This window comes from Protopterus annectens, chromosome 3.part0 (assembly GCF_019279795.1).
Source record: "Protopterus annectens isolate FY-2018-M chromosome 3.part0, PAN1.0, whole genome shotgun sequence".
NCBI lineage: Eukaryota > Metazoa > Chordata > Ceratodontiformes > Protopteridae > Protopterus > Protopterus annectens.
Window position 1 is genome coordinate 509161905 of NC_056731.1, and position 14035 is coordinate 509175939.

Below are 14035 nucleotides of genomic sequence, written 5' to 3' on the forward strand. Positions count from 1 at the left end.
GAGAAATCCAACACAACTCCAACTCAGTCTTTGGAATTTATAGGGGTACTGTTGGACATGAGAAATTGCACAGCATCCCTTCCAGACCACAGGCTTCAGAGAATAAGGCAACAAGTTCAACCACTGCTCTGTCACCACAAATCTCCTGGTTGAGCTATACCCCAACTCTTGGGATCAATGGCAGCCTCGATCACCATTGTTCCTCTAGCTAGATTTTACATGAGACTACTTCAGTGGCTACTTCTCACTCAGTGGCACCCTCTACACCATCCTTTGTCTTTTCAGATAAGTGTAACTCAGAGAAGCAAGCAAGATTTACTCTGCTGGACATCTTGAAATCCCCAACAATGGTCTCACCCCTTCAAACCCAATCAACCGATAGCCAGGGTGACCACGGCTGCCTCCCTGATGGGGTGGGGGGAATAGGTCAGGGAAACTTGGTCCAAGGCACCTGGTCTGAGACAGAGGCCCTTTTGCATATCAATGTCCTGGAACTGAGGCCGGTGCTACTAGCATTGCAAGCATTTCATTCCATCCTTCAGTCAGGCACTATTGCGATCCAGTCAGACAACATGTCAGTGGTCTGGTACATCAACAAACAAGGGAGCACCAGATCTTACCCATTATGCTGAGAGGCCTTGAGAATATGGCAATGGGCGATAGCTTCCAACCACTTCCTAATTGCAATGCACATTCCCTGGAGCTCCAACATGATAGCAGACAAACTGAGCAGGTGCATTCTGCAACTTCACGAGTGGTCCCTCATTCCTATGATAGCGGCAAAAATCTTCAACCACTGGGGCCAGCCTTGCTGTGACCTATTTACATCCCCGACCAACTACAAGTGCAGCAACTATTTTGCCCTAATCCCCCCCTCGGGGACAGTCACCAAGGGATGGTCTAGTCCACGCTTGGCCCTCAGGTCTACTTTATACTTATCCTCTTCTTCCCCTCATCTCCCAATTTCTGAAGAAAGCACGACAGTTGAAGAACAAAGTGATCCTCATTGATCCATATTGACCTTGACAACTCTGGTTTCCCTTCCTCTAGGCTCACCTGCTAGATCAACCGTGGATACTCAATCCATCCCAAACGTTGATCTCCCATCTTCAGGGTCTGATTCACCCCAATCTAACAACCCTGAAACTGACAGCTTGGTTTCTCCACTTCCAGTGATTGCCAGGCATGAAAACCTCTCATCCCCTGTACGCAATATTCTTATTGCAACTTATAAGTCATCCACCAGACTAATCTGTCTTAACAAATGGAAAAGGTTCTCTCTATGGACAGTGAATAAGCAATTAGACCCCTTGTCAGTCCCAGTTTTGATGGTACTGGATTACTTATCACATCTTTTCCACTCTTGGGTGTCTGCCTCTACTATTCGTGTGCATTTAGCTGTCATCTCAGATTTCCATATTGGTTTTAATAGGTTCATAGGTAAGTACTAGGCTATCTGCCCGAGGGCATATGTAAGCCTAGTCAGAATGTGTTGGCTTTCGCTGCCCCCTTAGATTAGTTCCATGTGCCTCTGTCCAGCAGAGCCATTAGTTCCCTGTGTCTCTGTCCGGCAGAGGTACTGCAGTGATCCCTGGGGTAAATGTTCTGTTTCCCATCCACTCGTCAAGGTTTCTCTTGAAGAGTGTTAGTGAGGGGCTCTGCCTAATGTAGATTGGAATCCTGTTCCAAAGCATGGGGAGTCTCTGAGACAGGAATCTATGCATCCAGCAAGTCCTATTTATCATTATGGTGAGGTTTAGATCACTAGAGCTTGTGGCTCTTGGGAATTTGTTTATTTTAGGTGGAGCAAGTCCATCAATTCTGGGTTGGACATGGCCTTTTATGTCAGGCAGAGATCACCTCTGAGTAGGCAGTATGCAACCGAGTACAGCTGGAGTTTCTTCAGTCAGGCTGCATAGGGCATCTGCTTGAGGCCAGTAATCCACTTGGTGAGGTACTTCTGTGGTCTTTCCAGCTGTTGCATGTGTCTTGTAAGGTGCATCCCAAATAGGGCATTGTACTCTATGATGGGTCTGATGAGTGATGAGTAGAGGGGCACAATAACCTCTTTTGTTCTAGATGTGAACCCTTTTGTGATTAGGTGGGCCACATAGAAGGATTTTCTAACCATCTTGGCAATACGATTATCAAAGGAGAGATTACTATCTACTTGGGTCCCCAGATCCCTTATTTCATTTTCAGTATTTAGGGGATTACCACGTATGTGGTAGTTCATGGGTACTTTGTTTTTTTCCAAAGGGGATGACTATGCAGTTTTTGGCATTTAGCTTGAGGCCATAATTTTGATACCAGGTATCCGTCTCAGTGAGACCCTTCTGGAGGATGTCTGTATCAGCTGGAGAGTCAATTATGGCCCCCAGTTTGCAGTCATCTGTGAACTTGGTCAGCCATAGTCCTCCTGTGCTTGGCTGTACCTCTGAGAAGTATATACAGAACAGGAGGGGTCCCAAGACTGAGTCCTGGGGGACGCCACTTGTAACAGGTTTAGAGTCGGACCTAGAGCCTGCAACTCTTACTGTGTGGGTTCTATCCATGAGCCAATTGGCAACCCATCATGTGACGTAGGGGCTTATGTTCAGGCTGGTGAGTTTGTCCATAATACCAGAATGGGGAATGGTGTAGAAAGCCTTTGCAAGGTCTAGGTAGGCTGTGTGGACCTCCTTTCCCTCGTCTAAAGCCTTGGCAACTGTCTCAAAGAAGTCCACCAGGTTTAGGAGGCATGATCTGTCCTTAACAAAGTCAAACTGGGTAGGGTCCAATGTTTGGAGGTTCCCAATGTTTCTGTTAATGAGTTCCATGATGATGTGCTCCATAGCCTTGCAGACCAAGCTAGTCAGTCTTATAGGTGATAGTTCCCAGGGTCCATTGTAGCTGCACCTTTGTGGAGCGGGATAACTATTGCAATGTGCCACTCTATGGGTACGTAGCCTGTAGATTGATCAGTGTGTTTAGGTGAGGGGTTAGTTCATTTTGGAGTTCATGTAAGACACAGCCTGAGACTCCGTCTGGTCCCATTGAAGCTGTGTTTTTGGCTTTGGATAGGGCTGTTTTAACCTGTGGGTCAGTTATTTCCGGGGCTCTACATTCTTCTGGTATGGTTATGGGCCCTTTAGGGGGTGAGAGGGGGGTGAAGTTTGCACTAAACCTGTCTGTCAGAATGTTGGCAATATCAGTCGATTCAGTGTATTTTGTGCCATTCTGCACTAACTCAGAGCAGATCTGAGAGTTTCCACTTAGGTTCTTGACATAGCTAAATAATGCTTTGTGGTTATCTTTGGAGTCCTTGGCAGTTTTTCTTTTGAAGCTAGCCTTGGATGATTTTATGAGGGATCGTAGTTTCTTGCTGATACTGATCAGTGATGTCTTTCCTTCTTGAGATTTTACTCTTTTCTGTACTAGTTTCCTCCTTCTATTGTATAGCTTGTTTATTGCAGGGGTCCACTAGACTGGTTTACTTTTCTTGGAGGAGTGAGTCTTGGTTTTGCTTGGGATAGCACGATCCATGCATTCTTGCAGGTGCTCATAGAGTGCCTTTGTAAGGGATCCAGCAGCTTGGACAGCGTTGTCCTTTAGCATGGGGGCTATGAACCTTTCCACCTCGGTCTTAAGTAACGTGAATTTTGCTTTTGAAAAGCTTTTCATGGTGGTTTCCTTGATTGGGGATGGGGGCGGAATGTGGATATCCAGAGTGATTAGTCTATGGTCTGATCTAACCAGCGAGGGGTTGACCTCCATTGTAGAACACCAGTCGCCCATGTTGGTGATGACCAGATCCAATATGTTGTCACCTCTAGTGGGGGTGCTGACCAGTTGATCCAAGGCATTCGAGTTTATAAATTCTAGGAAGCATTGGGCAAGGGAGTTAGTACTTGAATAGTTCTCCCAGTTAATGTTTGGGTAATTGAAATCACCCAATATTAGGGCATTTGGTAGGACCTTCATATTTTCCAGTGTCTCCAGAAATGCGGAATGGGGGTCCTGGGTCATGGTGGGTGATCTGCAGCAAGCTACAATTTGAATTGCAATTTTGCCCGTTGTTAGTTGCGCATGGATGATCTCTGAGGCTTTGTGCTGCGCCACTAACCTGGAGGTGTGGGTATCCTTGATGAATATGGATACACCCCCATGTTTTATTTTTTAGTCCAGGTTCTGAGGCCGAAAAGTATGGTATGAGTTATAGCCTGGTAGTGCTGGGGTGCTCTTTGGAGCCTTAAACCAGGTTTCTGTTACTGCACAGATATCGATGTTCTCCATACTGAGGAGTGCCTCGAGTGCATGCATTTTTGAGGTTTAGACTTCTGGCGTTGAGTAGCATTACCCTTAGTTTTTGGGTACTTGTGCTATTTACAATGGTGGGTTTGTCTTTTGAGCCTTGCCTAAAAAAGGCACTATGGGGGTGGCAAAAGCCTTGGCTAGTATTCGAAAGCCTAAGGGTGATAGGTGCAAGCCATCTCTTGCGAAGCAAAGTGGCTTGTCGAGCATGTCATCCCAGGTGGACAGATACTGGATCCCCTTTGAATGACACCAGAAACTTAGCCAAGTGTTGAAATTGATCATTTTTTCTTTATGCTGTGGCATCATTCTTGGTGAGGGCAGGATGCTACTCAGGGTCATACTGGCTTGGGCTACATGATCAGAGAGCTCTTCCATGTCTCTTTTCATGTAGTCCAGGGAGGTACGTCTCAGATCATTCACACCAACATGGACAATGACAGAGTCGTATTTGTACTTGTTCTGGAGCGACCTGAGTGCTTGTGTTATGTGGCAGATCCTGGTGCCTGACAGGCAGCTAACTGTAACCTTCTCCTTGTCCACTCTAGTTAGTGAGACATCAGTGTGCCTGACTATAGAGTCGCCTATTACTAGTGTGTTGGGTATGTTATTTTGCCTTAAGGGCTCTGATTGCATGGCAAACTGATTATGTGAAGTATGTGTTTCATGGTTTGCGATGGGGTGTGGAGGTTGCTTGGGTGTCTGCTTTGGAGGTCTCTGTTGCTTTTGCAGATTTTTATTTAGAGCCTCCGAGTACGTTTTTGGGTATTTATGTGTGTTATTTGTCGGTGTTGGTTTAATAGGTCTATGTGAGACTGGTGGTGTGTTGCAAGTATTTTCCTTCTCCTCTTGATGGTCAGTTCCAGTCTTGGGTTGTGAGAGCTTTGCCTCCAGTTTGGCTGTATAATTGCATCTCTCGCATATATTAGTGTTTGGTGGTAGGAGGAGAGGGTTGTCTGTGTACACGAGGCAGTTGTAACTTTGCCTCAAAATGCCCAGATTCATCAGTTGGACTGGGGAGTACACCTAAAACTGCTCTTTGGATATGCCTGAATAGGTAAAGTGAGCTGTTTTACTGATTGGATGGTAGGGACGAATACAGAGCTTTGCCCTTCTGGACAGTATTGGGGGGGGGGTCTTGTGCTACGGTTAATTAGTTTTTGCTATGAGTTTTGAGCAAGTGCTGGGCTGTGAAATAAATGGTTCGAGTGCTTATGTTGAAAGTTTGTCTAGTTCCAATGGAAAAATTGAAGAGTAGACTTTGTGGAGCTGGGACCAGTTTAACCCTAGCTAACTGGCGCTGCCCAGCACGCAAAATCACACAAATGCGTTTTTTATAGCAGGGAAATGAAAGAAATAGCAATTAGCCCAAAATGACCAATAAACTACTAACCTCTGGGCTGAAACCACTCCTCCAGGGACAGATAGGCTGCTCAAAGCTCCACTCTCTCACAGGTGAACAGAGAAACTTCCTTCTATCCAAGTAAGGTATGGGCAACACAGAAACTTGTAACACAGCCCTGAATTCAGCAATAACCTGAAAACTGGGCTATACTAGTTCAGAAAGGCAGGAAACAAGTATATATATATATATATATATATATATATATATATATATATATATATATATATATATATAATTTTCAGAAAATAAAGCAGATACAATAAAAAAACACTTTAAATGCACAGAAATGGCTATCGTACTTTAGTGTGCAGCCTACAACAGTTAAACAGATTATTTAAACACAAAAATGACTTAGTTCAAGTGCAGGCAGCAAATAAGTACAATATGTAGCAGAAATAGGCTTTTTAAATTACAGAAACGCTAACAAATTGGCGTTTTAGGCAGAATTAGTTAAAGACAGCAAGAAAATGAAAAAAAAATGATACTTAATCACTCCAAATTCTCTCTGCTGCTGAAGAACTCTGCAGGACGCCTGGCAGGCACTCGCTGAGCTGAACACAAGCGCAAAAAAACACGCAAATGCAGTTTTTATAGCAGGGAAATGAAAGAGATAGAAATTAGCCCAAAATGGCCAATAAACTACTAACTTCTGGGCTACAGCAAACAAGGCACACAAATTTCAGAAAGAAACAGTTCAAATAAGCAGGCACAATAAGCCTTTAACCGGAAATTCCCAGCTCAGAAGGGCAGGATCTAGCCTCTCCTCCCACAAGAGTGCAGACCACAAACCTTCTTAATGTAAAATAACTGGCCTGAAGCCCAAGAGCTTAAACCAGAATGAATGCGCTTTTAGAATAACAGACACTGAGCCTTCAATCAGCAATTCCCAACTTAGAAGGATGTAAGCTACCAATCCTGCCACAACAATGCAGTCCACAAACCTTCTTAATGTAAAACAACTGGTCTGAAGCCCAAGTGCTTAAACCAAAAAGCTTAGAATAACAGTTACAATTGAATCAGGCTACTACCAAGCACTAATAACTGCAACAGAATAATACAATTGAGTACTTTTAAGAAGAAGCACAAACAAAATAAGGTAATAAAGTGGGAATAAACACAATTACAGTAAAAGCAGATGAATAAAGTGCAATTGTTTTTATAACACTAGAAAACGAGCAAACTGATTTAAACAAATTACCCAATTAACCAGTAGAAATACTCAAAACTGAGCCCTGTTTCAGCAGTCTTCAATCAGACAAGTTCTAACTGCACACTCCTGCCACTAGTGTGCAGGGGAACCTTCTCCAAAAAAAGATGGCCTGGATTAGTGCTCAAGTTATACAAAGCTAGATTCAGCAGGCCTGAATCTAGTCTATGTTACAGCAGACAAGGTGCACCAATATCAGAAAAACTGTTCAAATAAGCAGGCATAGTAAGCCTTTGGCCAGAAATTCCCAGCTCAGAAGGGCAGAAACTAGCCTCTCCTCCCACAAGAGTGCAGACCACAAACCTTCTTAATGTAAAATAACTGGCCTGGAGCCCAAGTGCTTAACCAGAACTAATACACTTTTAGAATAACAGACACTGAGCCTTCAATCAGCAGTTCCCAACTTAGAAGGATGTAAGCTACCTGTCCTGCCACAACAGTGCAGACCACAAACTTTCCCAGCGTAAAACAACTGGTCTGAAGCCCAAGTGCTTTAACCAAAAGACTTAGAATAACAGCTACAATTTAATCAGGCTACTACCAAGCAGTCATAAATGCAGCAGAATAAACACAATTGAGTAATTTTAAGAAGAGACAAAAGCAAAATAAGGTAATAAAGTAGGAAGAACACAAATACAGTAAAAGCAGGTAAAGTGCAAATTTTCTTTATATATATATATATATATATATATATATATATATATATATATATATACAAAACAATGAAAAACAAGCAAACTGATTTAAACAAATTACCCAATTAACCAGTAAAAAAACTCAGAACTGAGCCCTGTTTCAGCAGTCTTCAATCAGGCAAGTTCAGGGCCTAAGTGGGTATGCATACTCAGATGTTCTCTCTGTATTAGGCAGGATGAGCTAATGAGACTAGACTAGGATAGAGCTGGGACAGGGCTGAACAGATGGGAATAGTAGGAGTGTCTAAAATCAAAATATGACCTGACTGTACTCGGTTGAGTGAGCAAATGAAATGGGCCCAGGAGGAGTGTTCAAACACATATTTGCAGGAGGGATGGTTAATTCCAAAGCCACCAAGATTAATACCAAAACAAAAACAGGGACGGTGGGTGGGGAAAACAAACTGCAGACACAGAGAGACCTACAATTTTCAGTAAACAAATAAGCAGATAAATGCAGTACTATTTTAACACAGTATTCAATGAAACAACAAAACAGAAAAAAATGCAGTACTGTCTTATAACACTGCAAGTTTGTACTTATCTCAGCTTGAAATAAAGTTGTTGCAGCTCAATTATGCAACTATTCAGCAGAAATAATTTCAGAGATAAGGGACTACGATTACTGATAGAACCCACACTGTAAAAGTAGCTCACTCCAAATCCAGCTCCAGACAAGTGACAAGTGGAGTACCTCAGGGTTCAGTCCTGGGACAGCTCTTGTTTGGCATCTACTTATCTGAAGTACAGGTCAACACTAAGGGACTCTGGCTAACAAAGTTCGCAGATGACTGCAAACTGGGAGCCATTATTGAATTCCCAAATGATGTGGATACTCTATAAAAGGGCCTTACAGAAACAGATGCTTGGTGCCAAAGTCATGGGCTCAAGCTCAATGTCAAGAAATGTATAGTTATCCCCTTTGGGAAAAAACATGTATCTGTGAATTACCATATAGGTGGCAGTACACTAAACACCTAAAGTGTGTTAAGAGACTTAGGGGCACAGGTGGACAGTGGTCTCACCTTCGATAACCACATCGCCACAATAGTCAGGGAATCCTTCTATGTGGCCCACCTCATCACTAAGGGCTTTTCATCCAGAAAAAAGGAGGTCATTGTCCCACTGTACTCATCCCTCATTAGACCCATTATAGAATACAATGCCCCATTTGGTATGTACCTCTCAAGACATCTGCAACAACTGGAAAGGCCGCAGAAATACCTCACTAAAAGAATCACAGGCCTAAAGCAGATGCCCTACGCTGACCACCTTAAAAAACTCAAGCTATACTCTGTCACATATCGTCTACTCAGAGGCGATCTCTGCTTAACATACAAGGCCATGTCAAACCCAGAGCTGTTGGACATGCTGCACTTAAAGAAATCCCAATCCCTCAGAGCCACACACTCCAGGGATCTAAACCTTGTCATCACAATAAACAAAACATGCTGGAGGGATAGGTTCCTGACCCAGAGACTCCCCAGACTCTGGAATAGACTGCTCATACATGTCAAGCAGAGTGTCTCTTTGGCCTTCTTCAAAAGGAACCTTGACGATTGGATGGGTGAAAGGAAATTCACCCCGGGTATCATGTCAGTCGCCCTGCTAGACAGGGGTCCAGGGAAGTAAATAGTGTGGGAAGAAATAGCCAGGGAATTGTTATGGCTAGGCTTGTATAGGCCCTAGGGCTGATAGCCTAGTACCAACCTATGAACCTAAGACTTTAAGGCACAGAGAAGCCCTCTAGGCTAAGGCTTCTACACTGAATATCAATGAAGTGAAAAGAATAAACCAACTAACTGCAGACACAGAGAGAACTACAATTTTCAGTGAACAAATAAGCAGATAAATGCAGTACCATTTTTAGCACAATATTCAATGAAACAATAAAACAGAAAAAAATGCAGTACTATGTTATACCACTGCAAGTTTGTACTTATCTCAGCTTGTAATAAAGTTGTTGCAGCTCAAGTATGCAACTACTCAGCAGAAATAATTTCAGAGATAAGGGACTAAGGCTTTAAGGCACAGAGAAGCTCTCTTCACTTATGTCACACAGACTCTGTAAAACTTTCTTGAAAGAGGTTATCCACCTAAAACCTCTCTCTAGAGAACCGGTACAACCTTGGGATTTGGCATTGGCTCTGCAAGCTCTAACAGCTCCCCCCTTTGAACCTGCGTTTTCATGTGATGTAAAATATCTCTCTTGGAAAACTTTGTTTCTGATTGCAATCACATCGGCCAGATGCTTGCCAGAACTTCAAGTCTTATGTATCAAACCTCGCTATCTTATCTTCCATAATTCTTCCTTTTTACCAAAAGTGATGTCAGAGCGGTCTATCAACCAATCTATTGACCTTCCAGTGTTCTTTCCTAACCATTCTAACAAGGGAGAGTATTGCCTGCACTCCTTGGATGTTCATAGGCAAATACGATTTTATATGGACAGAACAAAATCTACCCACAAATCAGGCCAACGGTTTCTGGCTTTTTCTGGACCTAGACGAGGTCATCCTGTATCACAAGTTACATTGGCTTCATGGTTGAGGAATTGTATTACCTTTATCTACAACAAAAACAATCTCACTTTGCCTCATAGAGTGAAAGCTCATTCTACAAGATCTATGGCAACTTCAGCAGCTTTACATGCTAAGGCTTCCCTCAGTGATATTTGCTCAGCTGCAACTTGGGCCAAACCTCATACTTTTATTCTTCTTTACAAATTGGACTTGGCCTCTAGAGTTAGAGCTTCATTTGGCTCCATGGTGCTCAGGAATGTCCTTCCATGAGGGCCACCCAGGGATACAGGTAGCTGGGGACTCTGTCCCATCAGTAAGGAATGAACAAAGATTAACAACTTTAGATAAAGTTATGTCTTACCATAGCGTTCCATCTGTATTGTTGATTTTCATTCATTCATTACTTTCCACCCTCCGATCCCCCCAGGAGGTTCCTGGCTGATCTCATGTACTCCTTTATTGTAGGTCTGTTATGACCAGAGGTAGCCTCTACTTTTATCAATCAACTTGCAAACTCGATCCGAGGTAATAGGGAGCAGAGCATTCTGGGTAGGACCTTGGCTCAAGAGTTTTTGGCTGACGCGAGCTTGGCTGGCTCGGTTCCGAGGACGGAACCGATAACCCATCAGTAGTATGGCAAGACATAACTTTCTTCTTTTTCTATTAACTTGAAACATTGACAGATTAAGATGATGTGAATTAATATACATTTTTGAAATACAAGACTACTGCAACTCTAATTATTGTCATTATTAAATGAAATCCACCTTTTCCTAAAAAGTTAGCAATTTTAGGAGGGATAAAGAGGGGCAGAGCAAATCTAAATCTAAATCAAAATCAGGGACTGCCTTGAAAATTAGGAATAGTTAAGAGGTATGTCTGCAGTAGTGTCACCCACCCGAACATCTTAGAATAACATTAGTATATGATGCAGTTTAATTGTTTACTTTGGTCATAACGCTTTTACTAGTGCGAAACTATTCACTGGATTGAAAATACAAATTATGAACCTCATTTCACGTTGAATCAGGTTAACTGGCGCCGACGGATAGGATGCCAACCAGAATCAGAGGTGCTTAATAAAGGATTAGGTCCTCTTTCTAATAACCATAAAACAAATAGTGTTCCCCCTTATAATTAGAAACTTAACATTTTTGTAAATCACAAAAACATATACAAATCAGTCGAATTACAGCTCCTTGTATACACGTAAAACAACGCTTAACGTCATATCTCGTGTCCTCTGTACGTGGTGCATTTTTTCATCAGCCAATTGGGGTGGAGGCTAAGGGACAGCGGCTTCTTTTCACTCTTCGTCGCTTAGTTACGGGCTGTTCAGTGAATTACTGCGGGTTAACTGGAGACCAGTAGTTGACGGTAGTCGATTATTTTTATTTATCCAGCGATTGATGGAATACTGATTTTTGTAAGTTAAAACTGGGGGGCTTGCAGTGTTAGATGAAAATGTAGAGGAGAAGAGTAACATTTAGTGTGCGTAATAACTCGATGGTTATCGAGCTTGTGTGTATTTCCATGACGCTAGATAGCTTGCTTTTTACATCTGTACAGTTATAGAAACATTTGTAGTTGTATGATTAAAACTGCTTTTCTGTTTGTGGAATACTAAGGGGATATGCCGAAGCTGTCAGCATTGTATGCTGGTTTGGATAATCCAAAAGTGGGCACAATTAATATGGGTTTTCTTCATATATGTGCACACGATGTAATATGAAATAGGGGTGTGGGGAAGGCAAATGTATTATATTTTATGTTGTGGTTGTAGCAGGGACTCTAGTTTCTAAGATGAATTGCCACTTACTGTTGATGCTGGTATGGTTAAATAGTTAATAAAATAAGTTTGAAACGGATATCACGAAGATTATGTAGATGGTTTGAACATATCCATAACAGTGCATTATATTTGCTCTGAACGTCGTTATATCGTGGTGTGTAACATGTAAGGGACATTTTTGCCCAGTTTAGGGACAGTAAACTGTGTACCTTCAACCACACATCCCTAAACTGAGTACAAAGGGTACCCATAACCTAACTAATTAGATGAGTGTACCCTTTGAATTGTACTCGCATAAAACTGAAGGATAAAACACCCCGAGCATACTGTTTCCTCTTGTGGAGTGTGGTTGCCTTCCTGCAAAGTAATCCCTCCCGTATTTGATAGATATAAATAAAGCATAGTTTAGCTGTTTCTCCATTCTGTGCAATTTCTTTGATATCGAGCTTCCTCAGTACTCTTTCTGGGTTTGGATGGAATTACACAGTACTTTTGGAATTTAGCTGCTTGTCTCTTTTATAGCATTTTTTTACATAGGGAAAAAAAAAAAGCATGGCAGCCTTTCCTTCTTTCCCTCCCACTGTATTCCTGTTGAGTATTTGGGGATTCTCATCTTTTATATTTGTGCTGACCTTCATATCTGTCTTCTTTTTCATCCCACTGGAATCTTACAATTTTTGAGTCTTTGAGGAGTTGCACCTCTTTTAGCCGGAGACAAGGATGTGTAGCCAGGTATACTTTTGTACTCGGAGTACATTTTTTTGAGCATCGTATCAACATGTTTTTTTTTTTTTTAAGTTCATATCATATCTGCAACTGTAAATGAATGCTTTTAATAAAAAAGATATAATATTGCTAATCTAAAAACATTATTTTTAATAGTTTTCAGGGGAACAACTGAAAATGTTACATTTATTAAGTGCCTGGGGGCAGCATTTTGAGAGATGTATCCATTTTTTAAGTGATAGTGCTTAACCCCCCCAGACACCTAAGAGCTTGTGAGTACAAAATGGAATTTGCTTGCTACACCTCTGGTGGAGAGCAGCTGGTGCTAGGGTCTCATAAAACCAGGCACCACTGATAGAAAGCAAGAATGAATGAATGAGGCCAGTTGCCTAGCTTTGCAGTGAGTTTAATTGAAGTACTGTTTTGTAGCTGAAAATGACTTATTGAATTAAACAGGAGAAACCAGAGTGTGTCAGTTGTCTAAGAAGTTCTGAACCTAAGCACCGTCACTGCTGCTCTTAGTAAATGGGGAAATATCTTGCATGGTAGGGCTAGTTGTTATAAGCTAATCTTTTGGGAGCACATACTACACTGTGGGAAGAGAAGGCTTACCCAGAAAGCAAAAATCACATTGCTGTGATTAATCAACATTAAGTTGTTTTAGGACAGAGCAGAATAAATTTGGGTATAACTGATTACAGTGCTGTAGGGTCACTAGTGTTCTGTGAAACATCAGTATATGATAACCACATTTTTTTTTTTAATTTTCTGGCCCATGTGCCATTTGGTTAGGGTAGGAGTTGGTGCATGAACCTGAAATTTCTTGGCTATATACCTGCACTATAAGTTTGATATGTTTATGCACAATATCATACTAAAAGTTACCCTTGTATCTGTTCAGGTTTACCTTGAATGTATATAAGTTTGCTGGCAAGCATATGTTTTGAGGAATCTTGTTTCAAACCCCTGGGTACATTTTAAGCCTTCTACCCTATTACACTGGACAAACAAGTTGATATTTTTATATTTATGTATTTTTTTGGAATTTGAGGACTGGTATAAATTGAATAATGCTTGTATTGATTCATTCTTGTAAGCTTTATATGCCATAATAGTATTGCATTGGAAGTGTCTGTAATAAAGAATAAACAAAGTTACTTTTTTTAAACACCTTTATTAGATTATCACTTAAGACATAGGCAAACATACATTAACAAAAAAGAAAACAAACCATTTAACATTTTCCATTTAAATTCAATATACTTCACATATATTTTATCTGTCAAAAATGTCAAAAATTGTTGAATTCCTTCTTTCCTTGAACTTCACTCCTTTTACTCCTGAATGTTATGCATATATTGTTCGTACATCTTCTTTTATGTAATTTGCTCCTTC

The 14035-nt window shown here is 41.5% G+C and overlaps 1 protein-coding gene across 1 annotated transcript in view; it reads left to right on the forward strand.

The window, feature by feature from the left end:
* Positions 1-11349: 11349 nt before the first annotated feature.
* CFAP97 (cilia and flagella associated protein 97) overlaps positions 11350-14035 on the forward strand; it is a 366090-nt gene continuing 363404 nt past the window's right edge. The window contains exon 1 of the mRNA XM_044064926.1: positions 11350-11548. The gene's annotated coding sequence lies outside the window, so the exon portion shown is untranslated. The remainder of the gene's footprint in view (positions 11549-14035) is intronic.